Source organism: Felis catus, chromosome B1, assembly GCF_018350175.1.
Source record: "Felis catus isolate Fca126 chromosome B1, F.catus_Fca126_mat1.0, whole genome shotgun sequence".
NCBI lineage: Eukaryota > Metazoa > Chordata > Mammalia > Carnivora > Felidae > Felis > Felis catus.
The window spans coordinates 56,485,716-56,513,030 of record NC_058371.1 but is presented as its reverse complement, the minus strand read 5'-3'; the positions used below and the strand labels follow the sequence as shown (position 1 = coordinate 56,513,030).

General features: G+C 34.7%; 1 protein-coding gene and 1 long non-coding RNA gene across 2 annotated transcripts in view; one reads left to right on the top strand and one right to left on the bottom strand.

Annotated features, from left to right (window-relative positions):
• The window catches only part of GALNTL6 (polypeptide N-acetylgalactosaminyltransferase like 6), a 1,205,642-nt gene that overhangs the window by 20,157 nt on the left and 1,158,170 nt on the right, over nucleotides 1-27,315 (top strand). The window lies entirely within an intron of this gene.
• On the bottom strand, nucleotides 1,195-26,671 carry LOC123384875. The gene is made up of 3 exons (XR_006596587.1): nucleotides 26,598-26,671; nucleotides 12,463-12,530; nucleotides 1,195-2,225 (listed from the first exon to the last, which is right to left on the bottom strand). It is a non-coding gene; the product is annotated as an uncharacterized LOC123384875 (long non-coding RNA).

The window sequence follows — 27,315 nt, the reverse complement described above, 5'->3', positions numbered from 1 at the left end:
TGTGTGTATGTATATACATTCGTACATGTACACACACACACACACACACACACACACACCATATCTTCTTTATCTATTAATGTATCAATGTATTCTTGGGCTTCTTCCATAGTTTGACTAATGTAAATAATGCTGCAATAAACATAGGGTTCATCTATCCTTTTGAATTAGTGTTTTTGTTGTCTTTGGGCAAATACCCAGTAGTAAATTTACTGGATCATATAGTATTTCTGTTTTTAATTTTTTAAGAACCCCCATACTGTTTCGCACAGTGGTTGCACCAGTTTGCACTCCCACCAGTGGTGCACAGAATTTCTGTTTTCTCCACATTCTTGCCAACACTTGCTGTTTCTTATTTTTGATTTTAGCTATTCTGACAGGTGTGAGGTGATATCTCTTGTAGTTTTGATTTGCATTTCCCTGATGATGAGTGATGTTGAGCATGTTTTCATGTGTCTGTTGGCCATCTGTATGTCTTCTTGGAAAAATGTTCATGTCTTCTGCCCATTTTTAATTGGATTATTTGGTGTGTGTGTGTGTGTGTGTGTGTGTGTGTGTGTGTGTGTGTGTGTTGAGCTGTACAAGTTATTTTTATATTTTGGATACTGTTTATCATTATTGTCATTTGCAAATATGTTCTCCGATTCAATAGGTTATCTTTTAGTTTTGGGATTGTTGTCTTTGCTGTACAGAAGCTTTTTATTTTGATGGAGTCCCATTAGTTTGTTTTTGCTTTTGTTTCCCTTGTCTCAGGAGACCTATCTGGAAAAATGTTGCTATGGTCAATGTCAGAAAAATTACTGCCTGTGCTCTGTCCTAAAATTTTTATGGTTTCAGGCCTCACATGTAGGTCCTTAATCCATTTTGAGTTTATTTTTGTGTGTGGTGTAAGAAAGAGGTCCAGTTTCATTTTCTTGCATGTTGCTGTCCACTTTTCGCAACACCATCTGTTGAAGAGACTGTTTTCCTTTGGGTATTCCTTCCTGCTTTGTCAAAGATTAATTGCTCACATAGTCGTGGGTTCATTTCTGGAATTTCAGTTCTTTTCAGTTGATCCGTATGTTTGTTTTGTGTTTTTGTGTAACGACTTGATCACTATAGCTTCATAATGTAACTTGAAGTCGGGTTGCAACGCCTCCAGCTTTGCTTCTTTTATTTTCAAGATTGCCTTGTCTATTTGGGGTCTTTGTGGTTTCATACAAATTGTAAGATTGTTTGTTCTTGCTCTGTGAAAAATGCTTTTGGTATGTTGATAGGAATTACATTAAATCTGTAGCTTGCTTTGGGTAGTATGGACATTTTAACAATATTCTTCCACTCCATAAGCATGAAATGTCTTCCCAGTTCTTTGTGTCATCTTCATTTTTTTTTTCATCAATGTTTTATAGCTTTCAGAGTACAGATCTTTTACCTTGGTAAAGTTTATTCCAAGGTACCTTATTACTTTGGTGCAATTGTAAATGCAGTTGTTTTCTTAATTTCTCTTTCTGCTGCTTCACCATTAATGTATAGAAATGCAACAGGTGTCTATGTATTCATTTTGTATGCTGTGTTCTTACTGAATTCATTTATCAGTTCTAGTCATTTTTTGTGGAGTTTTTAGGGTTTCCTATATATCTATATATATTTTGTCATCTGCAAATAGTGAAAGCTTTACTTCTTCTTTACCAGTTTTGATACATTTTATTTCTTTTTGTTGTCTGATGGTGTGGCCAGGACTTTCAGTATTATGTTGAATGGAAGTGATGAATGTGGTCATCCTTGTCTTTAATCTGCTATTTGTGAATAGTATTTTCCAAGTTATAACATCAGATTTCATGTTGTTAAAGTAGGGTCAGCATATGAATTTATATTAGGGCAGACTTTGATCCACTGATTAAACATTTGGTCTAGTTTATTAAAAGAAAAATTTTGAATTGTATCAATTATTTTAGAACATGCATATACACATTTTGATTTTTTGCATCAAATAGCTGTTACTTTAACCCATGCTGGTATTGTCTTCTAGAAACACGCGTGTTAGCAAAACTATTTCAATTATTTGAAAATTGTAAGCAAAATATGCAATGTTATCTCATTGCATGATGCTTTTCATTCTCTTGTCATGACTTTTTATTTGAAAAATAAAAAAAAAAAAGATTCCTTTCAGTTACTAAATAAACTTTTCTTTCAGCCAAGTCTTCATATTTCCTGGCTACACTTGGAAACTAGTCTGTAAGCAGATGCTGTAGGAAAAAAAGAAAGAAAAAAGAAATAAGAACAATAAAAGAAACAACAACAACAGAACCCAACCTCATATTTCATGGAATTCTGTGATTCTGAATATAAATATTTTAAGCCAAGTATTGTTTTTCCACCTACCAAATGTGGTTGATTGCCATTTCAAGATGAATAAAATAATCTTGGCTAACTTTCTTTTAAGTCAGATGAGGAAGCTAAGCAAAGATGTGGTTTGCCAAAACCCCACAAATTGAGTTAACATTCAAGCCTGGACCTAATTCACCTATTTATCTTCCTGAGGCTAATGAAATATGTATGTGTGTGTATGTATATGTACGTATATGTGTGTATATATATAACAGCCTGCTTTACAAAGGTGTCACCAGTATATCTGTCCATCAGAAATGTCACACTGGAACTTGAGATTGATGGGTTGATTGGCTTGGTAAATTTAGAGTAACCACCCTTGTAAACTCTTCCAGATCCTTCCTCTGCAGGAATTTCTCTTACATTGCCCTCATTCAGAGAGTGCAATAAGAACTTGTTAATGGATTTTACATTTTACACACATTTACAATACGTGATGGTTCATAAATATTACGAGGAGAGAGGAAATACTAGTGCCTGGAAAGTATAGATGCACCCTTTAAAGATGTGTCTCTAGAAAATTATGAAAAGCAGTCTCCTGTATTATTGGTTCATGCAGGAGGTATGACATGTATAGATAAAGATTCAGGACTGGTACCTATAGAGTCTATAGGGAATGCCTTGTTGTTGTTTGTTTTGTTTTTCCCACAGTGTGAAGGAATGTTATTTCAATTGAAGAATCTTGTAGAAAGGATATTTAGTCACAAGCGGCAATATTTGTGTCACAGTTAGCAAAAGGTGGGAATTATCTGAACTAAAGGCATGTGTAGTTTTATCATTTAAAGAACATTCTGCATGTTCCTCTCAGCATCTTCACTCTGTTTACATTTTGGAAAAAAAATTGACAAATACATTACTTAGAGATTAGGAGAAAATTTGAAAGGATTTATGAGGTCACGAGCTCATTTTCTATTTAATTTTCCCTGGTTTTCTATTTATGACACTGCAAGAGTAGAATACACTACTCTACTTTAAAAAATATACAGAGTACTGTAGAAAAATAGAAAATGTCTTCTTTACTTTATCTAGGTTGTTTGGTCTGGTTGTGTGTGTGGGTGTGTATGTGTCTGTTTCTGCACATGTTCATGCGGTGGTTCTGTTTTACTGTTTATTATTTAACGTGTGTTGGAGGCTAGATTATTTTAATTTTTACTTAGGTTTTGTAGCTTACCAATAGTTTATAGTTTAATAATGTGAATTAGAGGTTACTAAGTGGCAGATATATTAATTAGGCAGAAAGACTATATATATAATATTCACTATCTATGGTGGCATAGATTATTATGTTGTATTTTTATTGTTTATGGATTCAGCATTATATTTTAAAGCAATTTGGAGTCTCTAATTATTCACGGTGACATCTTGAGAACACAAAATAAATGTCCATTTTATTAATAAATAATAATTTAGTTTTATATATTGTTACTATTATATGTCTGCAAGTGCCTAAATTTTAATTACTTAGTAATGGTGAAGTAAATTTTGTGATATATTTTGTCATGTTAAAGACAACCTGTCAGATTTCTTTTATCATTAGTCCTCACATTTTAAAATAATAATAGTGACTATACTGACGAAAAGAATTTCTGAAAAGTTCTTGTAATTTGTGTTCAGCCAATAAGAGGAGGGGAAGAAGGAACATTGACTGCAATATCTATGTACTCATTAGATTCTATGTAATACTTAGAGTTGAAGGTAATGGTAAGGTGGTGGTATTATTTAGCCCCATGTAGTATCACAGAATATTACTACCACTAACAGTAATAGAATTTCCTTCTTTGACACTGTTTCTCTTCTAGTATGCCTCAGTGATGTGGGCCCTGAGACACTCAACTTGGTATTATATCCATAAGAAGCTGAAGTTTTGCCCTCACTTGAGACAAATGCTTGATGAAAAATGCTTGATGGAAATATATGTATATTTAATTATATGGAAATATATGGAATATATGGATATAATATATAAATGTACAATATACAATATAAAATATATATAAATATATGGAAATATATTCCATCAAGCGTTTTTCGTATATGTATATATATTTGTACGAATATATAATGTGTATATATATATATTTATTTATATTTATAATATGTATATACATTTGAAAATATTACTGATTGTGTTTACATATGGTTTTAACATCCCATATTTTGGAAACTACTCACTCTTCTGATTTTGCACTGTCAGTCATGTCTGGTCCTCACTAACATAGAGGTGAGCTTAAGAACATTGGGGGTAACAATGACAGTTTAACAATTGCTCAAGAGCCAATCAAAATTCTTTTGTTTTTATAAATGATTATTTATTAAGAAATATTTCAGACATTAAAAATATAGGGAAAACACAATATACGTGACAAATATTGTCATCTTTGGAGATAATACAGAACAAATATAATTGAAGAAACCCAGCCTCTGCCACAAAGCACTCCTTTCGTAAATGCCTCTCTCTTTTCTAGATCTGTAACTATTATCCTAAATTTGTATCCAACATTCCTATAGAGATATTTATACATTTACTTTACATATTTGCTAGCCTAAGTGTATAAGTAGGTAATACTATTTCATGTCCTTTCTCTTTATTTTTTTAGTAATATGTGTTTGCAGTATTAAATCTTTTTAGTTACATTTTATTCATTAATTTAATTATTTTATTCATTCACTTGTTTCTTTGAAAAGATGTATAATATTTTGAAAAGAGGTATAATATTTACCTTACAGATTTTACACCTTAATTTAACTAAGCTAAATTTGTCCTTTTTAGTTTATTTTTGTCATCACTATAAATGTCATCTTATAAAATTAAATGATATCATTAATGAAGTTCAAGTTAGCAGTCATCTTATTTATGGTTAGTATTTTTTGTGTTAGAAGAAATCTTTGCCTAAGTCATTTTAAAAATGTCCTATATTATCTTTGTAAGTTGTATTGTTTTAATATTTACACTTAAATAAGTATGAGGCTTCTCAAATTGATTTTTGTGTGTGATATGAGACAGGAACCAGATTCTTTTTTATTACATGTATAAATATATATATATGTAAATGATCCAGACCACTATATTGAAAAGAAAAATATTTCCTCCTATGGATTGAATGGCATCTTAATAATAAATCAGATGAGTAAATATATATAGATCTATTTTTACTTCAATGGTCTGTCTTTAATTCCTGGTGCAGTGTCACACTTTTAATTAAGTGTGATACAGACTTTTATATTATAAAATTCTGTAAGTTTTAAGAATAAAATGGAGAAACATACTATATTTTCATATAAAATATACTTTAACACTATAAAGCTATGAGATTCGGAAGACCTCTTATAAATCTTTTAATGTTTATATGTGTCATAATATATAAATATATATATGTTTATTTATATATTATTCTTTTATAATATGTTATGCTTTTAGCCATTAAATAAAATTTGAGGTTTAGGTAAAATTTGCCTTCAGCATAAATGATAGTGTCAATATGATGCATTTTCCACACTATAGACAGGATTTGTTATCCTATAATGATAGCAACTTCTCCAGTATTTTATTAAATATAAATTCCATATAAAAGATGTTAATATTCCATGGAGAAGTTGAGTTGAAATGAAAACCTTGGATAATTGTGCCACAGTCACTTGACTAGAGTATAAAACTTTCTAATTTATGAGGAATTTGCAAAAGACATTTTTTGATAGTTTTCAGATTATTAACTCATCATCCTTCCATTTTGCTCTAAACGTTCTCTTTTTAGGTCCATGTTATTCTGGACCTTTAGTATCACCTTACAGGTCTGCATTCCCAGTTCTTATTACTTTTCTGCTCCTTTTCTGCGCCCCCCCCCAGTTTATTTATATTCTTTTAGAGCATCAGTCTGGTGCCTACAAAATAAGACAGTAAGTTGCTAGTCACCAGATAGGCTGTGATGAGCCTTCTAAAGTAAAATTTTGTTAATGTAATATTTATAAAATACAAATTATAGAAATTAGTCTTCAGTATAGCATTGCCTCTCAATCCTGTGAGTGCATCAGAATCACTTAGGGAACCTTTTAACGAACAGCAGTCTCCAGGCTCTCACTTAGATCAGTCAATTTAGAGTATCTAGGAGTAGGACACTATCAATGGCTTTTCTTTCTTTTCCTTTTTTTTTTTTTTTTTAATTCTAAGTTACACCCAAGATTGAGAGATATTGCCCTAACTCCATAAGACAACTCTGCACGTTGTATATAAGGCATGTACTGGGCTTTGTTCCCAAAAGACACTTGCAAATCATATTAATTCCAAAATGGCTTTCATTCGAGTTTGCTAGAAGTCATAGATTTACACCATTTCTCCTTAATCTGTAAAGCCAATTACTATAGCAACAAGGCAGTGTTAGGAAATTTGTATGAGAAAAACTGTATAGTTAGTGCTTCCCCATTGTTTCACAACCTACTACAATCTATTCTTGAATGCAGACATTTTTTAATTTAAAAATTTGTTAATACATTGCTTTCACGTGGTCTACTTAGATAAGCATATTTTAAGAAATATGTATATGGTGTGTGTGTGTGTGTGTGTGTGTGTTCGTCAAATTCTATAAAGTTTATTCATATTACCAGTGAAATGACTTCTAATTCCATCTACCCAGAGATAGGCCAAACTTCACAAATTAAGGACATAGTCCTCCACAAACCTGATGTCACCTCAGACACTTGTAGCTGCGAGATCAGGGGTCTCCAGACCACCTCACTTCTGACCAGCTGACTAAAACTTTCAGGGGTAACCACCACCCCCTAAAATTCTGTAATTACTAGAATGTTTCACAGAACTCAGGAAAGTGCTATACATATGACTGCAGTTTTATTGTTGCAAAAGTATCCAAATCAGAGCTACTCAAGGCAGATATACATAGTACAAGGTTTAGGAGGGTCTCCAAAATGAAACTTCTGTTGTCTTCTCCCCATAGGGTCAGGACGGATCATCCTGTTGTCACAGCAATGTGCAGATACTGTCAACTAAGGAAGCTCACCCAAGCTTGCTGTCTAGAGGTTTTATTGAGTGTTCAGGACACAGGCACAACTAATTGAATCATTGGCCATTAGGCCAAGTTCATAAGGTTGAACTTAATGTCTGGTCCCACTTCCCTCCACAGATGTAAGGCAAATCTTATGTGAGTCAAATCCCTAATCCTATTTTTGGTTTATCTGGTGGCCAGTACCCATCCTGCTTCATCTTTTTAGTTTAAACTATCTGAGGGCCCCGTGAGTCACCCAGCTAAGACAAACTTTCAAGACTAAACATGAATGGCAAAGGCACTCCTATAACTTGGGAAAATCCAAAAATTCAGGAACAGGGAACAAAGGCAAGTTAAATTATTACACAACCAGAAAGCACCACACTTAGAACACATCACTCTGGGACTCCTATTATTATGTATTATACTCTTAAAATTTCCTGAGGTTAAACCATAACAAAAAGCAAAAATATTTCTTTAAAACCTTAATAAGCACTCCCTTTCTTCTTTGTTTCCCTTCCCAAACAATTTAGGCCTAAAGGCATTGGCGGGACCTAGTGTGGTAGGCATCCACATTCAGGTGGAGGAAAGGAGCAGGGTGCATAGTGGGTGGTTAGAGCCCTATAGGGTGAGAAAGATGCCCATACCCACAAGAGTACAGACCCACCTGGTACAGAACAGGCACAGGGTGTTAGATCCCCAGCAGCATGAGAGATGTGCCCTCCCACGTCAGGGGTGTGGTCTAGTACAGGCTGTTGCAACCCAAGCAGGTGGATTGGGTATCTACCTGATTCAGCAGGATGTCAGAGCTCAAGCAAATGAAGGGGACATCTTTGGGTGGGACTGCCTGGTTTGGCGTGTCAGGACGTTGGCAAAGTGAGGGAGGCATTTGCACAAGAGTGTTGGGTAAAGAAGTATGGTGATGGAAGATTTCCTGAATACCTGGGGATAGATCAAATAAGTGGATATATTAAGGAAAACAGAAGCTAAGTTAAAACAATTCGTGTGGAAACATAAAACAACCAGAGCGAATCCTGAGGTGTCAAGCTGGAATTGGCAATATCAATGTGAACTCATGTTTTGTAATACAAATGTAAAATGAATACAGATGTAACTGCACATGTAAATATGAAATATTTACAAGAGGAAAAATGAACAATATTACAGTGGAAAAAATTGGCAGACACCACAATTAGTAAGTGATTAAAATGGTCACCAGCAAATTGAAATTGTGGGCAGCTGATAGGATGCCATGAGAAGAACACAGTGTTACTTCTGTGGTGTTTCTGCCAAAAAGGCATCACTTGAATTGAGTCATTTGAAACAGCTGAGAAACCCAAAGTGACATATAAAATAACTGGCCTCCAATCTTCAGTAAAGAAAGGTGACAACTAAATGCAATGCACGGCTCTGAAGCTAGATCATTATTCTATAAAGGATATTTGGGAAGACAGTTGGTGAAATTTGATGGCATCTGAGCTTTAAATGATGATAATGAATCAGCGTTAGTGTCCTGATGGTTGTATAGAGATTGTGTAGGAGGATATGCCCATATTCGCGGCGGTGGGACACCATCTCACAAACTTATTAGCAAATGGTTCAGGGAAAAAAATTTGTATTTACAGCTGTTTTGACGTTTAAGATTGTTACAAAATAATGTCAAGAAAAAAATGCCCATGAGAATATTAATTATGTACTACATTCCCCACTTAGAAATGTTTACCCAATTCTCCTACCAAATCATCCTTGAGAAATTACTCTCAGAGATTAGGAAAACATTTTTTTCTCCTTGAAGCTCCAAGATAAATACTAGGCTCATTTGGAATAACTTTTTTTATTAACATTTTTCTCTACACTCGAGCCCTCTACTCTTTCATCTGTTTCCTTGTTTTTTATTGTGGGCTGAGAAGTTTCATATTTGTCATTCTTGTCTTCACTTCAAGTACATATATATATATATTTTTTTTGCTAAGTAGGCTAAAGAGATATTTGACAATACATATATTATTGTTTTCCTTTTTTCTTTCTTGTCTTTCTCCCAGGGATATGCATATCATAGATATTGAACAAATGGCTATTGAGTTAAACATACCCTATTTTCCCTTGAAATAATATTATGTGAATATTTTGCTAATGAATCTCTGTTAAAAACATGAATTTTTAACACCAGTTAAAGGTGTGGGTTTTTTTTTGTTTTTTGTTTTTTGTTTTTTGGTTTTTTTGGTTCATATTTTTTCATTTCATAAGGTATAAAGGAGTTAGGCTAGGCAATCAAGTGGTGATCCAGGTTGGAAGATTGTCAGTGTAAATGATAAACATGAAATGTACATACATAGAATGGATACATATCCTTTACCCCTGGTTCTTTATAAGGAACCCCAGAATTTGGGGGTCAACAGTAAGGAATATGCTAGGTCATAGTAAAGAAAGCACAGGCACAGTTGCTTATTATTGTCACTGTTGTTATAAGAATACTTCACGTGAGATCTATCTACCCTCTTAAATTTTTAAGTGTCTGATACAGTGTTGTTAATTATAAGCACAATATTATACAGCAGATCTGTAAGGTAATCATCTTGCATAGTGGAAATTTTATGCCTACTGAGCACAACTCTCTATCCCTTCTTCCCCCAGCCCCTGGTAACCACCATTCAACTTTCTGCTTCTGTGTGTTTGACCAACTGCTGGGCTGGGGTGGAACAGTGTCTACTCTTCCACTTGAAGCCATTCTTGTTCCTCAGACACAAGTGTCCCTGCTCTATACTGAGTATTCTGTCCTGTAGCAGCCCAGGCCATGACCTACCATACAAGTGATGAACCTTGAACATAAGAAATAAAAGTTCAGATTTTTTTTCTTTTCTTTTTACAGATAGAATAGAAAGACTTGGAAATTTGGGGATGTGGGGAGGCACATGTAACAAAGGAACAAGGCTGACAGTCATGACATTATCATAATAGGGAATAAGTAAGGAGAAGAGCTTTTAATACTGCATGTTTCTAGTCCTTTTAAAATCTGCTTTCTTGGAATCCATGCCTTAATGAACTTTAAGCTTGTTCATAAATTTGCATGTGATTCTACCATTTCTGACTTTTTATCAGCCTTACTTATTGGTCAGGTGTTCATCTGGAAGCAGACATTATAAGATATTTTGGCGGTATCTGTTGATTTAAGGAAAAGTAAAGTCCTTCGTGATCTATATTTCATAAACTTGTATCTCTAATTTACTGTTTCTTCCTTAATTTTTATAGGTATGTCAGCTTCCATCATGGTAACTCTGCTTATGTCCCCCACTTAAAAAACACGCACACATGCACACACACACACACACACACATACATGCACACACGCACAGGTATGATGGGTGTATACTACAGATTGCTAGTAATAAAAGGACAGTAGTCAAGGGAATTAAAAAGGATTGGAGTAAGAAAAAATATGATAAAAATGAATGCGAAAATTTAAGTTACCAAGGTTAAAACCAAGTGAATGAAAATGCACAAGTAGAAAGGTGAACCAAGATTCATTTTCTTAATCTTTCTGGGCAAAATAAAACTGGATGTATCATGTCCTTTAGGCTTTTCATCCTGCCTTTCATTTTAGTGATAATTTATTCATGAGTCTGAGAGACTTTTTTTGCATCATTTAAATGTATCATGTCTTGACAGTTTTTTCCTCTCTTCAGGCTCATCCTACTCCATTGTAATTTATTTAAGTATTTTAGTGTTTTAGAGGATTGTGGATTAATGATGCATTTAAACTGCTTTAGAATGACCTTAGGCTAGGTAAATTACTGAAGTAGTGCCAACCAGGGATATTTATTTTGATGGCAGTAAGCTTTTACTCTCTTGCTTAACCACATGGCACACAAAATAACTGGCTGGCTGGTTCAAAGTATATTCTCTAAGAGTTACAAACAAACTTTGGTAAGAGGGAAATAACTTTACAATCTTGACCTTATTTATTTATTTATTTTTTGATGTTTATTCACTTTTGAGAGAGAGAGAGAGAGAGAACGAGTGGGGGAGGGGTAGAGAGAGAAGGAGACAGAATCCAAAGCAGGCTCCAGGCTCTGAGCTGTCAGCACAGAGCCTGATGCGGGGCTCAAACCCATGAACCGTGAGATCATGACCTGAGCCAAAGTTGAATGCTTAACCGACTGAGCCACCTGGGCGCCCCTCAGTCTTTACCTTATTGTAGGCAATATCTAATTCTATTTTTCACTATAATTCAATTACTTATGTTGACTGTTAATGGTTGAAGTTTGAAGAGAAGTATAACCAGTTTCACTATCTAGGCTCCATAATTAAAGGCTGTGGATCTCACAATCATGCACACAAATATATGTGTTAAAGGAACCATGGGCACTTTTACCACTTGGAACCCAGCCATTTGGCATTGGCACAACCAGATCCATAGTGCTGTACCTCCAGTTTTGTTTGTGTCATCCTTCGAGCCTTAGAGAAGGCTTTCCCGCATTTCCTGCCCTGTGTCTTTCCAACTAATGGCCATGATCTCAACGCAGGGACATGCTATGGTTGGTGCTGACGACTTCTGCAGTAGACACTAAGAAGACTGGAGTGCTTTCCGAGTAGAAGAACACTTAAATGAGAGAAATGACTCCTCAAATATTTTCTTTGATTTTTTTCACAAGTGAGTCTTTTCATAAATGCAATAGATTTTTGAGTGACAGAGTATAATTTTCCAGCCAAGCCTCTTCTCTTATTTCTCATCATGTTGCAATTCACATCCTAAAAAAATCTGTATTTTTCTGAACTGTCTTGAACCCTTCTTTTATCATAACGTTTTCCCCTGGGCCCATTTGCTCCAGCAAAGTCTATGTGACCTTGACTTAAAACTTACATTACTAGGAAAGAACTTTCAGAACTTTTCTCAAGAAAATGTTAAGGCCCTTTTGTTGATGATCACGGCAACCCATTTCTTGTTCTGGTGAAAACTTTCCTGCCAGAACCCTTGAAACTTTGTGGATTCCCTTTCAAGAATCTGCTACCTGTCCTCAGAGTGGCTTTGACCACCAAACTCCTGTAAAATTCCTTCCCTGCTGAATCTGAAAGCAGTTTCTTTGCTAGCTGGCTTCCTTACCATGTATCAATTATAAAGAAAAGCCTTCCGTTCTCTAGATCTCTTGGTTTATTTCAACATGTAGAAGTCTGCAGAAAATTAAAAAAACAACAGTGAAACAATGAAGAATTGAACATGAGTTTATTAGTAGTTGATAAAGTGAGGAAACAGAGTGTAAATGAAATTATCAAAGTAAACATTTATTTCAGTTTGTGTCAGTGACAAAACTTATATGGAACAATTAAATTTAATAAATGGTGAAATACCAGAGAAAACAAAGAGGTTGAAACTGACGAATATTTCCCTTGTTTTACCAGAAAAAAAAAGTAACATTGGCTCAATTATTAAAAGAACAACTTTCATGCATTGGTTTAAAAGATTATAAGGGATACCTTTATGAAATGACACAAATGTGTTGTTGAGGAGAAGTATGGATAAGCCAGACTTTTATCCCAGTCCAGACATGTTCTTTGTGCCAGGTGTAATACATAGTTTGAATTTATTACTAGGAGATGTGCCCTCAACTGTGTCTGTGGCAATGACATTATTTGAAACAATTCAAACCTTACATTCAGCATTTTTTGATGTGCCCCAAAATGGAATGTCTTGGTGAAATACATATTAGACTTGATTTAACAATCACTCTCAGGTACGTATTGGGAATAGTAACTATAAGCTATAAACAATGAACAATGATTCTTTTTTACAGACAGTGAACTAATTTTAAATTCTCTTAGCCCAAGTTATTTTATAGAATTTTAGCTTACTATCAGTAGTGCTAACAAATATTTACATAAAATCTCAAACTGATCTAAGATTGGCTAAAAAATATTTAGTTTTAAAAATGATACTTGTAAATAGAAAGCAACTTAATGTCAAACATACAACAAAAGTGATATTCCAATAAAATACAAGGAGATTAGAACAAGAAAAAATTAATGCTTATTTATTTTGAGAGAAAGAAAGATAGGGCATGAATGGGGGAGAGGCAGAGAGAGAGGCAGAGAGAGAATCCCAAGCAGGTTCCATGCTGTCAGCTTAGAGACCAGTATGGGGCCCAGACTCATAGACTGTGTGATTATGACCTGAGCCAAGATCATGATGCTTAACCAACTGAACCACTTAGACACCCTGAAAATAAAAACATCAACATGACTGTGAAGAAGATTCATAGACAGATAATAAACCAACTAATTTTTTAGACTAATGTCTGGCCATTATAGATCAAGAATAGTCTTGATTGAAGAGAGTTTTCAACCAATTGATCAGCATGTTATTTTTTTATTTTCTTTATAAAATTCCAGCATTGAGGAATTTGATAGAACTAAGAAATGCTGTATGAAACCAGATTATTTTTTAAAGATGGTGGAAATCATGACTTACCTAGTAAATTTACGAGCATATCTTATAATATTTATGAAAAATATTAATTTGTCCTAAGCAATTCATAATGGGTAAGGAAATATGCAAAGTCCATAGCTCATTTTAGAAAATAAATATTTCTATGTAAATTTTATTAATAATACAAATTACTGCATCCCTAGAAGAGACCTTTATAGTTTTTTCATAGTTCACCCAGATTTTGTGTTTATAACCTCACATGCGTAAACCTGATATTTACTGTGGCACTGAGTTTTCCAGGGTGGCTAGGTCCTGCCCATGATGTGTGCATACACAATATATCTTGTTGGCAGAGGATGAAGATATTGAGTGCAAAAATATACTGAGTAAAACAGGCAAGCCAACAAAAATCTAGGGTTTTTTTTAAAGAAATTCACAGAACGGGGGCACCTGGGTGGCTCAATCGGTTAAGCGTCTGACTTCAGCTCAAATCATGATCTCACAGTTAGTGAGTTTGAGCCCCGCATCCGGCTCTGTGCTGACAGCTCAGAGCCTGAAGCCTGTTTCAGATTCTGTGTCTCCCTCTCTCTTTCTGTCCCTTCCCCACTCACACTTTGTCTTTCTCTCTTAAAAATAAATAAACATTAAAAAATTTAAAAAAAAGAAATTTACAGAATGTGCTATAAAGATTGATGCCTGGTGGTTACCAGAATCCTTGATTCTTTGAAAACCAATGTGTAATTTTCTCTTAGTGGTTGCTATAATGATTTCTATTAGTCAATTTCTATTTGTGATTAAGACAACAGTACTTATTCAATATTGATATAGAATTTGTGCATTTGAGGAAAGTGGGAAAGAAAATGTCTTTCTTTAAATTTCTTCTAGAATATTGAAAACTGCTAACTTCAAAGTATGTCTAAATAAAAACAAACTTTGTGTTTGTACAAATGCCTTTATGATAGCATGTGTGTTATTTTGCAGTGAAACAGTACAACTGCAGGTGTTCAGTGGATAAGGTGGCTTTATGTTCTTTAATATTTGTTAATGATACCTCTTAAATTCTGGAGGTGGAACATCACTCTTTCTCTAACTCATTTGCCAGTTATGATGGTTGGGTCATTCCTTGACTCAGAGGATGAAGATCAGGTTTACTATTGCTTTAAAAAAATGTTCACTTTTCCTTCATCTTCATCTTGATTTAACTTCGTTACCATTTCACCATTTATATCTGAGGTGTATTTATTTTTCCCTAGATAAGTGAGATCCCCTCCATTGCCACTCTTATGTATACTAACACAGGCACCTATATTATCTTCTTCGGAAACCTTGGCTGTTTTGATGTCTGCCAAGTTTCTGAATAGATGATAGAACTCTGCAGTATTTTGAATTTCATCTTCCCTTTTAAACTATTCATTTCTACCGTAGGCTTTGTTTTCAGGTACAAGGTATGGAGTTTTATATTAATTAGGCTAATGTCTTGAGGCACTTCATTGGCATGACAGATTATAGAAGTGGACCAGTAGATATCATCCAGAGCACTTTGCATTTGTAGGGTGGGGATGTGGGGTTGTGGCAGCGTGTGATTGGAGGAAGTACTGATTGCTGTTTAGGAAGAGTGATTCCCTAAGAACCGATATAACACTGAGAATTGTACTCAGGGTAATAAGCAACATATAAATAAATGGGACCAGTAGGGTTGCTTTGTAAAGATAACAAGCAATTTAGTCAGAAATGGTTGCTGTGGTGAGGATTTTCTTCGGAGTTGCTTGTTTTCAACTGATTGAGATCTCCACAGTATACTGCCTTTCTTGCTCCATTACAACAATCAGCATGAAATAGTGTAACCAGCATGTCTGTAGGTTCGCTTGTCTCCAGGCTGTAGACATTAATCTTCTGTTTTCCGTTCTAGGAATAACACTTCCGTTCTAGGACCTTCAGTATCCAAATGTTGAAATTACTTACCAACATACTTATTTGATCACTAACTGGTTCCTGTATTAATGAACCCACTTGCCTAGCAATAGCTACTAAATGAAATGGAGGTAATTTGATAAACTTCCAATTATGTAGGAAGCTGATGCTTCTTAATTGGTGTTATTTTTCCATCCAGAAGTACCGTTTGCTTGGTTAATTTGCATTTAGAAGACAAATGCTTGCTAGTCTTCTTGGTTTTGAGAGAAAATTAAAGGTGACTTTAGGAATATGATGAGAGTATGTGGATTCTGGGTCAGAAGAAAAAAAAATAAAATCTTGTCAAGCATATTGAGCTCGGGACTTACATTAGATAGTATGTTTATGTCAGTGGTAATGTCAAACTCAATTAAAAATGGATGCTTCCTTTTCCATATTTCCATTCTGGTACTGACAACTGGCTGCCCTTACTGGGATTTCATTTCCCAACTCTCTTGAATTTGTGTGTGGTCTGGTCATGCGGCTGCTTCCTACTAATGGAACATGAACATAAGTCACATATATTATTCCCAGCCAACATATACTCAGAGAGTATATGTGCTCTCTGAAATAGGATAGCAATGCCCAGAATGTCCTCGTGGATGATTGTGGCTTAAGAAGAGAGGAATCCAACTCTCTGAATTATTGCAAAAAGGAAATATACCTGCACTGAACTCTTATGTTATTAAGAAAAAAAGAAACTTGTGTCCACTAAACAACTAGCATTTGAGCTTTATTTGTGACCACAGCTCTTAATAACCTCATTAATATGGGCAGAGTATCCCATTGTGTAATTCATGTCCAATAAATTGTGGACAGTTATCATTATAGCTGCCGAATGGTAATAGTATTATTTTACCAAACATTTCTATAGAAGCACACAGTCACTGTTTGTAGATTAAGGTTTCAGTGCACTTTTAGTTTTCCTTTCTTTTCAAACACTGATTGGCCCGTCATAATACATTTCCCATTTTTTAAAATTTAAATCCCAGTGTAGTTAGCGCATGATGTTATATTAGTTTTCGGTGTACAATACAGTGATTCAAATATTCCTTATATCACTCAGTGCTCATCAAGACAAGTGTTCTCTTAATACCCTTTACCTATTTCCCCAATCCCTCCACTAACCTCCCCTCTGGTAACAATCAGTTTGTTCTCTATTGTTAAGAGTCTGTCTTTTGGTTTATCTCTTTTATTTTTTCCCCTTTGTTCATTTGTTTTATTTCTTAAATTCTACATGTGAGTGAAATCATATGGTATTTGTCTGTATCTGATATACTTATTTACTTTAGCATTGTACACTCTAGTTCCATCCATGTTGTTGTAAATGTCAGGACTTCATATTTTTATTTGGGTGATTAAAATTCCATTGTGTATATATGCCACATCTTCTTTTTCATTTATCTTTAAATGGACACTTTGGCTGCTTCCATAAACTGGCTATTGTAAATAATGCTGCAATAAACATAGGGGTGCATATATAGCCTTTAACTTCATGTTTTTCCATTCTTTGGGTAGATACCCAGTAGTGTGATTGCTAGATCATATGGTAATTCTATTTTTAATTTTTTTGAGGCAGTTCATCCTTTTTTCACAGTGGCTACACCAGTTTTCATTCCGATCAACAGCATGAGGGTTCATTTCTCCACATCCTCACCAACACTCGCTGCTCCTTGTATTTTTTATTTTAGCCATTTTGACAAGTGTTAGCTGATATCTCATTATACTTTGATTTTTCATTTCCCTGATGATGAGTGTGTATCTTTTCATGTGTCTGTTAGCCATCTGGATGTCTTCTTTGGAGAAACATGTCTGTTCATGTCTTCTGCCCATTTTTAATTAGGTGAGTGTGTATGTGTGTGTGTGTGTGTGCGCGCGCGTATGTGTGTTGAATTGTATAAGATCTTTATATGTTTTGGACACTAACCTTTTATCACATATGTCATTTTCAAATATCTTCTCCCATTCAGTAGATTATCTTTTAGTTTTACTGATTGTTTGCTTTGTAGAAACTTTTATTTTGATGTGGTTCAAATAGTTCATTTTTGGTTTTGTTTCCCTAGTCTCAGAAGACAGATCTGGAAAAATGTTGCAATGTCTGATGTCAGAGAAGTTACTACTTGTACTCTCTTATAGGATTTTAAATCACTTGTGGTCTCACATTAAGGTCCTAAATCCATTTTGAGTTTATTTTTGTGTATGGTATAAGAAAGTGTCCCTGTTTCAATCTTTTGCACGTAGCTGTCCAGTTTATACAACACCATTTACTGAAGAGACTATCTTTTTCCCATTGCATAGTCTTTTCTGCTTCATTGAAGATTAATTGACCATATAATCATGGGTTTATTTTTGGGCTTTCTAGTCTGTTCTATTTGTCTATATCTGTTACTGTGCCAGTACCATACTGTCTTGATTGCTTCAGCCTTGTAATATAACTTGAAGTCTGGAATTGTGATACCTCCAGCTTTGTTTTTTTGTTTCTGTTTTTTTTTTTTTGTTTTAATTTTTAGGAGTGCTTTGGCTATTTGGAGTCTTTTGTGGCTCGTTATACATTTTAGGATGTGTTTGCTCTAGTATTGTGAAAAATGCTCTTGGTATTTTGATAGGGATTGCATTAAATCTGTATATTGCTTTGGTAGTATGGACATTCTAACAATACTTGTTCTTCCAATCCATGCATGGAATGTCTTTCCATTTCTTTGTGTCATCTTCAGTTTCTTTCATCAGTGTTTTATAGTTTTCAGATTATAGGTCTTTCACCTCTTTGAATAAGATGATTCCTAGGTATCTTGTTACTTCCGACGAAACTGTAACTAGGTTTGTTTTCTTAATTTCTTTTTCTGCTTCTTTATTATTAGTGTATAGATATGCAACAGATTTCTTCACATTAATTTTGTACCCTGCAACCATACTGAGTTCATTTATTCTAGAAGTTTTTTGGTGGAGTCCATAGTGTTTTCTATATATAGTATCATGGCATCTACAAATAGTGAAAGTTTTAACTTCCTCCTTATCAATTTGGGTGCCTTTTATTCCTTGTCTGGTTGCAGTGGCTAAAACTTCCATACTATGTTGAATAAAAGTGGTCAGACTGGACATCTTTGACTTGTTCCTGATCTCGGAAGAAAAGATCTCAGTTTTTTCCCATTGAGTATGAAGTTTGCTGTGGGTTTTCCATATATGGCCTTTATTATGTTGAGATATGTTCCCTCCAAACCTGCTTTGTTGGGCGTTTTCATAATGAATAGATGTTGTCCTTTGTCAAATATTTTTTTCTGCATCTATTGAAATGATCATATGGTTTTTGTCTTTTCAATTATGGATGTGATATATCATGTTGATTTATTTGTGAATATTGAATAACACTTGCATCCTGGGAATAGATCCCACTTGATCATAGTGAATTATTGTTTTTAACATATTGCTGGATTCAGTTTGTTAGTATTTTGTTGAAGATGTTTGCATCTGTGTTCATCAGAGATATTGACCTGTAGTACTCTCTTTCTCTTTGTTTTTTGTTTGTTTGTTTTGTTTTGCTTTTCTTTTGTGGTATCTTTATCTGGTATTAGTATCAGGGTAATGCTGGCCTCATAGAATGAATTTGGAAGTTTTCCTTCCTCTTAATTTTTGTAGTAGTTTGAGAAAAATAGATATTAATTCTTTACATGCTTGGTTGAATCCTCTGGTCCTGGACTTTTTTGATTACTGATTCAATTTCATTGCTGGTAATTGGTTTGTCCAAATTTTATCTTTCTTTCTTTCTTTCTTTCTTTCTTTCTTTCTTTCTTTCTTTCTTTCTTTCTTTCTTTCCTTCCTTCCTTCCTTCCTTCCTTCCTTCCTTCCTTCCTTCCTTCCTTCTATTTATTTTTGAGAGAAAGAGAGGCAGAGCAGGAGCAGGGGAAGGGCAGAGAGAGAGGGAGACACAGAATCTGAAGCAAGCTCTAGTCTCCGAGCTGTCAGCACAGAGCCCGATGTGGGGCTTGAACCCATGAACTCTGAGATTGTGACCTGAGCTGAAGTCAAACGCTTAACCAACTGAGCCACGCAGGCGCCCCCAAATTTTCTTTTTTTTCAAAATACAAAGTTATGATTTTATTTTTATCTTATTTTTTGCTATGACTTATTTTACTTTAGTTTAGTTTTATTATTTTTTAATATAATTTATTGTCAACTTGGCTAATATACAGTGTAAACAGTGTGTTCTTGATTTTGGGGGTAGATTCCTGTGATTCATCGCTTTCATACAACAGCCAGTGCTCATCCCAACAAGTGCCCTCCTAAATGCTCATCACCCATTTTCCCCTCTTTATGCGTAGTTTTGGTAGGTTATATGTTTTTAGGACTTTATCCATTTCTTCTAAGTTGTCCATTTTGTTGGCATATAATTTTTAATAATATTCTCTTACAATTCATGTATTTCTTTGGGGTTGGTCGTTATTTCTCCTCTTTATTTTCTTATTTATTTTTTTTTTATTTGAGCCCTTTCTTTTTCTCTCTCCTTTTTTTAAAATGTGAGCCTGGCTAAAGGTTTATCAATTTTTTTGAACTTTTCAAAGAAAAGTGCTTTTTCGCTCTGATCTTTATTATTTTGTTCCTTTTGCTGGTTTGGGGTTTTGTTTGTTCTTATTTTTCCAGCTCCTTTAGGTGTAAGGTTTGGTTGTTTATTTGAGATTTGTCTTGCTTTTGATGTGGGCCCATATTGCTACAAAATTCCCCCTTTGAACCACTTTTGCAGCGTCCCAAAGATTTTGGATCGTTGTGTTTTCATTTTCATTTGTCTACATGTATTTTTAATTTCTTCTTTGATTTCATGTTTGACCCATTATTGTTTAGTAACATGTTGTTTAACCTCCATGTGTTTGCACTCATAGGTTTTTTTTCTTGTGGTTGGTTTCCAGTTTCATAGGATTATGGTCAGAAAAGATGCATGATGTGACTTTGGTCTTTTTGAATTTGTTGAGGCTTGTTTTGTCACCTAATATGTGATCTATTCTGAAGAATTTTCAATGTACACTTGAAATGAATGTGTATTCTGCTCTTCTAGGATATAATGATCTGAAAATATCTGTTAAATCCATCCGGTTCAATGTGTCATTCAAAGCCATTGTTTCCTTGTGGATTTTCTGTTTAGATAATGTCCATTGATGTAAATAGGGAATTAAATTCCCCAATTTTATTGTATCACTTTTACTATTAGTAATGTAATAGTATTACTAATAGTATACTAATGTGTGTGTGTATATATATATATATATATATATATACGCTAATATACTATATACTAATTATTAATATACTATATACTAGTATACTAATATTATATACTAGTATATAATAGTATACTATAATATACTATAATAGTATACTATTATATTATTATTGCTATAACAATTTGTTTCTTCATGTTTGTTACTAACTGTTTTATATATTTGAGTGCTCTTTTTTTGGGTACCTAAGTATTTACAATTGTTATATCTTCTTGTTGGGTTGTCCCCTTTATTATTTTATAGTAATTTATATCATTACAGTCTTTAAAGTCTGTTTTATCTGATATAAGTATTGCTACTCGGGCTTTCTTTTGACATCAATTTGCATGATAAATGTATCTCAATCCCCTCACTTTCAATCTGTACATGTCGTCCTTAGGTATGAAATAAGTCTCTTAGAGGCAGTGTATAGATGCATCTTGTTTTTGTTGTCCAATCTATCAGTCTTTGTCTTTTTACTGGAACATTTAATCCATTTACATTCAAAGTAATTATTGATAAGTATGTATTCATTGCCATTTTATTACTTGTTCTGTGATTTTTTTGTGTAGTTCTTCTCTGATCCTTTCTTCTCTTGATCTCTTTCACAGTTTGCTGGCTTTCCTTAGTGATAATACTTGAATTCCTTTCTCTTTACTTTTTAATACCTATTACTGGTGTTTGAGTTGTAGTTAGGTTTAGGTTTTGTGTAACATCTTCTGCATATAGCAGTCTATATTAAATGGATGGTTGCTTAAGCTGGAACTCATTCTTCATTCCTCTCCTCCCCACATTTTAGGTATATGATATCATACTTTTCATCCTTTTATTTTGTTTGTTACTTGAACTGGTTTTTACGTATATACTTTACTACATTTGTGATTCCTACATTTCTTACTCTGATTTATGATCTTCCCTTTCTACTTAAAGAGTCCCCTTTAACATTTTTGTAGGGCTGGTTTAATAATGGTCCTTTACCTTTTGTTTGTCTGGGAAAATCTTTATCTCTCCTTCTATTCTGAATGATAGCCTTGCTGGATGGAGTTATTCTTGGCTACAGATTTTTCCCATTCAGCACTTTGAATATAGCATGCCACTCTCTTCTGCTTTAGAAAGTTTCTGCTGATAGCCCTATGAGGCTTCCCTGGTATGTTACTCTCTTCTCCTTGCTGCTTTTAAAATTCTCTATTACTATTTTTCCCCATTTAAATTACTATGTTTCTTGGTATAGACTTCCTTGGATGACTTTTTGGGGAATCTCTGTGCCTTCTGTTTCTATATCTGAATTTCTGTTTCCTTCTCCAGATTTGGGATGTTTTCGGCTATTTTTTCTTCAAATAACTTTTCTGTTCCCTTTTCCTCTCTTCTGCTTCTGAGATCCCTATAATGAAAATGTTTTTACATTTTATGGAGTCACTGAAGTTCTTTCTTTCACCTGCTCAGCTTGATTACTTTCCATTACTCTGTCCTTCAGGTCACTGATTAATTTTTCTGCTTCCTTTGGTCTGTGATTTAATCTATCAAGTATATTTTTAATTTTAATTATTGTATTCTTCATCTCTGATTTTTTTCTTTTTTATCTCTTTGTTAAGGGTCTCACTGATGTCCTTCACTTTTCCGAAGTCCAGTGTAAATATCTTTATGATCATTACTTTAAATTTCTTATCTCAGTTTCTCTTAGGTCTCTTACTGTGGTTTTGTCCTATTCTTTCATTTGAGACATATCCTCTGTCTCCTCATTTTGTCTAACTCTCTGTGTCTATTTCTGTGTGTTAGGAAAGTTAAATATGTCACTTGCTCTTGAAAGTAGTTGGCAGGATACACAGTTTCAGCAAGGTTGTGCTGGTCCTCTTCTACCGAAGATATGCTGCCACTGCTGAGACAGAAATGTGTCCTTCATCGGAGGTGACTAGCCACTGACACCAGACTAAGGCCCCTTGCAAAGTGCACAGTTGGGTGATGCACTGTTCGCAAGGATTGAGCTGGTTTTTTAGGGGAGGGGTCCCACAGTGCCAGAACTAAGGCAGGCTTAGCTGGAGGGGCAGGGCCTGGTACAAGTAAGTTAGGTAGTGAATTTTGGTGCTGTGCTGGTTCCTGCAGGTCTTGGTGTGTATGCTCGGGAAGAAGAAGGAAATGACACCTGCCAGCTCCTTTGTTCTTGGAGAACTCCCTGAGGGGACCCTATGCTTCCAGAATATGCTTTGAGATTAGTAAATAACTCTCCCTGTCATAGGCCCAGGCGTTTTTCAGATTGCTGGTTCTATGCTTGATCTCCATGAGCTCTTTTTCCTGTTGTCTCTTTAAGCGCTGGTACTCCCTCCAGTCTCTTCCAGACCACTAATTGTTAACGTTCAGGCTTTAAATCCCTATTGGTTGTAAAAATTCACAAAATTTGACCTCTCTGGTTTTCAAAGTCAGATATTATGGGGATTCATCTTCTCACATGGGTTTACCAATGTGAGGGTCTGTTTCTCTCCTGTTTCCACACCCCCGTGTCCTTCCCTCCCATGGAGAGTCCCACGGGTTCCTTTAACTCTCCACCATATCTCAGCCCTTCCTACCCTCTTGGATGTGACCTCTTCTCTACATTTAGTTGTGGCATTTGTTCTCCTTGTGTTCTTATTTCCTAGGCTGTTTATACTGATACGAGTTGTATCTAGTTGTGTTTGTGGGACAAGGTGAGCTCAGGGTCCTTCTATTACACCATCTCCCCCAAAGTCCTTTCTCCTTCATTTTATGATAAATGTGGTGTTCTTAAATCTTCCTGTAATTATTTGTTACTTATTTTTTGGCTCTTTCCTGATACTCTCCGTTATTTCAGTATACTGATATTACATTCAACCTTCATTAATTGCTGATCCCATATTTGAGAATTCAGCTATTAATCAAAATTTATTTGTGACCCCAAAATCAGTACCTGCGGAGCTTAGTGGTCATTTTCAGACATGTGCAAAGTGGAGAAAAATGTGAATCACCCAGTGCACACATTCCCAGCTATAGTGGAACAACGTGAGGCTCAGTCTTGGTGTTTCAGCTCTCCTACAGTGATAACCAGAGGAATGGAAACAGTAGGGGGCAGTGCAGCAAAAGAAGCTCTTGCTCTCAGTCTGTTAGTAGAGTGGCCTCAGGCAAGTCAGGTAACACTCCAGAACTGTGTTTTCTTTTTTTTTAGCATGCAAATAGAATCTTCTTATATGAGTTGCTTTAGGATTTGAGATTATAATCTATGTGATAAATGTGTATCAATATCAACTATATCAATATGAATAGTTTGGTACTGTTCATACAGCACCTTTATAGACCATAACTACCTCAACTGGTGGAAACAATATACCTTGCTTTTCTTATTTTCTGTTAGTATGTTGATTTATTTTTTGGATTATTCAATATGTCTTTATTGAAACAGTCATTAGGTAATAATTCTAATAATTGTTGATCTTTTATTGGGCTAATAATGTAATCCAATTTATAAGACAAACTATAGCTTTCAAAGTACAGATATCTTAGAAAAAAGTCTTTATTTAGAGCCTTCTTTGTCCTTTACTTGATTAGTTTCTACTTACTTTTCAGGGGCCATCTCAGGCCTCATTCCCTCCAGGACATATTTCTTAATCCCCATTCTCTCCACTGAGTGTTCATCAAGACGTATATTACATAAACATTATAGGGGCATCTGGGTGGTTCAGTCGGTTAAGCTTCCAACTTCAGCTCAGGTCATGATCTGTGAGTTCGAGCCCCAGGTCCATCTCTGTGCTGACAGCTCAGAGCCTGAAGCCTGCTTCAGATCCTGTGTCTCCCTGTCTTCTCTCTCTCTCTCTGCTCCTCCCCCACTTGTGCTCTCTCTCTCTCAGAAATGGGTAAACATTATTTTTTTTTAAAGAACATTATAGCACCTGATAATTGACTGCAAATTTATTGAAATTAGGGCTATGCCCTTCAATTTCCTGGTTTCTAGCATAGTTTGTGGCACATAGAATTCAACAAATGATTCTTGTGTTGATCTTAAAGACTTTAAGCTATAATTTCAAATACTTTTGGTTAAAAAAATGATGGTGTGACCCTACAGATAAGAAACCATTTCAAGGAGCGCCTGGGTGGCTCGGTTGGTTAAGTGTTTGACTTTAGCTCAGGTCATGATCTCATGGTTAGTGAGTTTGAGCCACACATTGGACTCTGTGCTGACAGCTCAGAGCCTGGAGCCTGCTTCGGATTCTGTGTCTCCCTCTCTCTCTGCCCATCTCCCACTCTGTCTCTCTCTTTCTCAAGAATAAATAAACATTAAAAATTTTTCTTAAAAATGTCAAGAAGCAATATGTTTATTTGAGATAAAATAATTGCAATTTGGGGTACACAGGTAGAACCCCAGATAGTATTAGGACGTAAAGTCAGGATTTTCATGAAAAAGAAAAAAAATTAAGTAAATTGTTTTTAACAAAAGCTCGTTGATGCTGACAAGCAAGTCTAGATTTGTACTTTACAGATTGGTCAGGGATGGTGGTCACTAGGCAAAAGGTCACTTTTATCAGTCTTTTCTCTTTCTCATTGACTTCTTAGAATGTTGGGGTTTGGCTGTATTCAAAGATTTAGAAAACAGTATGTACAAGGCAGTGTGCCTGAAATGGCCGCTCCAGCTCTATTTTAAAAATGGCTCTACTTATATCATTTTTCACAATGGGAGTTGCTTCAAACCATATTACATTTTCAAGCAGTGATAGGTACTTTATAGTAAGCTAGTTTCTTAGGCAGTTTTACACCTTTATCCATACACAAAGGTTTAAAAGAGTGAGTGTGGGTGAGCCAGAACAAATCCATCATTTGTTTTCAAATATTAACTCAGATGTACCCATCAAGAGTCATTAAAGACATCTTTGTACTACAACTATGACCATTTTTCTTTGTGAAGTTAGCCTTTTGGTACCCTACTCTCAGATATCTGGGTACAGTTTGTGAAAGTAAAAAGCTGGCCCCCATCTTTAAAGGTTTTCTGGTCACTCTAGTGACATTATGGGGAGGCAATTGATGTTACACTCCCATAAAATAACATTATAAAGAACAGAAAATGCCCACTAGAATGTCAGTTGGCTTTTATAAATCAAGATGTAATGTACATTAAGTATGTGGATAAATTTAGATGTTCAGTATAGTGTTCATTAAATACACTCACCAGCAAAACTTTCTTTTGGATTGCAGTGATGTTTTTATTTGTGATGTAAAGTTAAGATGATTTGGTTTTTATTTTTTTAAGTGAAATCCAATTATAGAATGATAAAATGCTAATAATACCCCAAAATTTCTATATAATGTGTTTGTGAGAGAACAATAAATAGTTAATAAGAGGCAGTGCTATGTGTTATTTACATGGAGCCTGAAAGCAGAGATACAAGGGGATGATTCCTTCTTCTTTCATAGAGGATAAACGTTTCCATTTGCATGGCATTCCAATTTCATTTTTAAACTGCTTTAAGACATATGTATATAACATAGAAGCAAAGAAAGTCTTACAAGCAATTATTTAGAAAATTGTAAATATCATAAAATGTCACCAAAACATAATTTTACATATATAAATTTAATTCTAAACAGGTAAATTTATATTGAGAGAGTAAAAATAATAATTACATTTATCATTCCTCCTAAGTGCCAGAAACCATTCCAGGAGCAATTCATGAGTTAGTTCTCAGTTTCTTAGCCACCTTGACAGTTATGGGATATTATTCTCCAACAATGCTATGCAGGTGAGTGCTGATGTCACAGAACTTTTAATTTCACATTCTATGTTTGTGAGGAGTATTAGCCTTTTAATAGAGGTTCAAGGCATTTCTGGCTGTGTATAATTCACAAGGTCTGCCTGATAATTGAAGTAAAACATTGGAACAAACTTGAATTTAAAAGTAAGAGCATTTTTATTTATTCACTATTTCTCTTTGATCCTCAAAGTAATAAGTATTTTAAATTATAAAACTAAGTTCACACTCTACTTCACTTTTCTATCTCAGTTTTTAGCCGACTGCAAACTTGGCTCATCACTGACTTCCAGCTTGAAATTTTTGTCATTTCTTATTGTTGTATATTGTGGCAGAATCAGTCAGAAGACTATCAGCCTAGTAGAAAGATGTGACCGATTGCTTTAAAAATAAATGATACTAGGACTGAATCAAGAAAGAAGAAGGTTCATTAAAACTCTGGAGAAAAACCCTCATCAGTCTCTCCATATTGCTTTTGACAATGCCTAAGAGAGAGTTATATATTATGTTTATTTTTAGAGCCAACCAATCTCTTTTAACTTAGACTGCAGGATGAAGAAAGCAATAACATTTTCAGATAGCTCTTAAGTTTA